The following is a 2,576-nucleotide window of genomic DNA, read 5'->3' as shown; positions in this document are numbered from 1 at the left end:
CTGCAGATGATCCGCAGTCATTGTGTGAATATAATGGTCAAATGGACAAATAATGGGTTCGTGGGACCCGGGTTGGGGGTCCGACGGGGGTCCGCATCGGTTCCGTGGTCATTCTGTAACTTTAAAGGTCAAATGGACAAATATAGGTTTCGTGAGCAAAAAAAACGTACACCCCCCATTCGGGTAAATGCCACTGTTTTAAACCTGAGGTGTACTGCTCCGTGCGCCACCCTATGGAGAAGTGCTGAATGGCATGTAGGGGCCTCAAATTTGGCCTTTTTGACACCGCGTCCGTCAAAAATTTTTTGGGGTCAGCGCGCATGTCCCCTTAACCCACGTAGACGAGCCCTCAAACTTATACCTGAATGGACGCTCCAAAAAAAAAAGGACTTTCTGGAGAAGTCAAGACGTGACATCCCTAGGAGCTTGCCATTCACCTCTTTAAAACAAAAGCGCACGCTGTGGTGCCTCCGCACGCCGGCACGGGCAGCCGACATGATGGAGGCACCAACAGCCTAGAAACTTAAAACAACAATAAATACAATAATAAATAACCAAATAAATAATTAAAAGACCTTACCTTAAAACGTGTTGGAGCCCGAAGCAGCAGAGTTCAATGTACCTCTCGAAGTTGTGTGACTCAAGATATAAAAAGATCTCGAGTCAGGAAACCTCCAAGAGGCGATCGCAGTCTAAACCGTCTGACAAGATACGTGATCTTAGCCAAAAGGCCGAGAAGCGATGCCGCTAAGACGCAGCGGGCAGGAAGCCGGACACGGCGATGCCCATCTCGGCTTTGGTAAGTCTGGGGGACCTAAAAACGCTGGGGGATGGTAGTACCCTCCCCTGTCTGCAACGTCACCGGGACTCGTCACGCTCGGCCTGACGCTGGCACTGCAGCGACGGAAAGTACGGCATCGCTCGTAACTCCCAAACGGTTCGTCGCAGAGCCACGTGCCTTATGTAATGGGAATCCTTGGCTCGAGCCGAACCAGACGCAGGTCTCAGATTGGCTCGTTGCTCTGACAGAATTTTCGGGTATTTGGGATTTTGTCGAAAACCTTCTTTTGCAACCTAGCGCCAGGTATTTGGCCCAGTCCCACCCAAAGCAGCACAGAAAGCTTCTCTGGAGTCTGCCTGTCAATAATCATCCCAAAAAAGTGGAAATTTCCATTCACCTTGGCGAGGGGACCTCAAAACGTGCTAACGTGGCGTGTCCGAGATGGCTCGAATGGCTATAACTCCAGGAAGGAATGAGATCCCTTCACCCAAATCGGCACACCTGTGCAGGGGCTCAGTCAGAAGCAAGGTGAAAAAGGGCGCTGCGACAGGCCACTCGGTGGCGCTGTAAGCGACAACAAAATTAATACCAATTGAAAAAGGACAACCAAACAACATGGAGACAGCTACAGCTAGGCTGCAGTCAGTCCAATCGACTTTCAAAGTAAGGTCTGTGCTATATTCGAACTGAACCACCCACCAGGGTCCGATTTTTCAAGAGCGTAAAAATCGTTGAAAGCGTTGTTTCACAGGCGCACAACACATACCTCGCATGTGACAGAACTCCCCATTCTGAAACGCAAAAAAAAAAAAACCTGGAAAAAACCTCTTCTGCTTTGTTTCACCAACAATTTCAGGGGAGAGCGCGAACGCAGTCCCCCACTACCATAAATTATGCAGTCGAGATTCCCGCATTTGGGGAATTCGCAGGGGTCAGCATGGCCGGAGTGCAATGGGCAAGCCTCGCCCTGGGTGAACCGCCTTCTTGATCATGGTGTCTCCCCTGCCAGGTTAGTATGAAGGCCCAGGCGGTCAGCCAGAGGTACGATTTGCGTCTCTACCGTCCACACCAACGGTTAGCCCCCCTCCAGGAAAGGAAGGACGGGTGCCTTCCATTACTGGCCTGGAAACTGCCAAGCTCATGGGCCGGTGCTTCCCAACGCCGGTTTTAGATGACTCTCTTTAACCAAACACACCTGATTCGATGCATCACCTCGTCTGTGAAAGACCTCAGGTGGGTGCATCGTTCGTGGAAGAGTCCAAGACCCCAGGAGGGCGCATCAGGAAAAAAGTTCGCAATACACCACAGCATGGCAGATCTCATTCCTTGTTCTGCTATTCGACACAATAAACGGCAATCCCCAAAAAGGGAAAGCACACCGTTCCTGGAGACACTGCAATACCAGGCCGATGCTTGGAGTGGACGGAGCAAGCCCCGGCTCCAGCTCCGTGATCTAAAAATCCATTTAATATGTAGTCCCCGGATGGGGGACGTATCAGATATTAAACTGATAAGAACAGATTTTTTTTCTTTCAAAAAAGTTTTATTGTCACGAGTTACATTTTTTCCATTTGCATTTTTACTTTCACACACATTTTTCTTTTCAAGCACACATTAAAACAAGCCATATAATATATAATAAATACACATGGTAAAATGAAAGAAACAATCATTGTTAAAAAACATTTGATTAAAACCACAGTGTTTTGCTTGTTTTTAAAAGGCCATATTTGGGGTGTGTTTAAAAGGTGCGATTGGTTTCAAAAGTAAAATACAAATTTAAAAAAGCAAACAA

General features: G+C 48.0%; 1 non-coding gene and 1 pseudogene across 1 annotated transcript; both read right to left on the bottom strand.

The window, feature by feature from the left end:
• Positions 1-1,634: 1,634 nt before the first annotated feature.
• LOC132134763 (U1 spliceosomal RNA) lies at positions 1,635-1,798 on the bottom strand. The gene has a single exon (XR_009429757.1). It is a non-coding gene; the product is annotated as a U1 spliceosomal RNA (small nuclear RNA).
• A 351-nt stretch (positions 1,799-2,149) lies between these two features.
• LOC132134697 (U2 spliceosomal RNA) lies at positions 2,150-2,326 on the bottom strand (annotated as a pseudogene).
• Positions 2,327-2,576: the final 250 nt, after the last annotated feature.

Source organism: Carassius carassius, unplaced genomic scaffold (assembly GCF_963082965.1).
Source record: "Carassius carassius unplaced genomic scaffold, fCarCar2.1 SCAFFOLD_61, whole genome shotgun sequence".
NCBI classification, from domain to species: Eukaryota; Metazoa; Chordata; class Actinopteri; order Cypriniformes; family Cyprinidae; genus Carassius; species Carassius carassius.
This window is presented reverse-complemented; position numbering and strand designations above follow the sequence as displayed.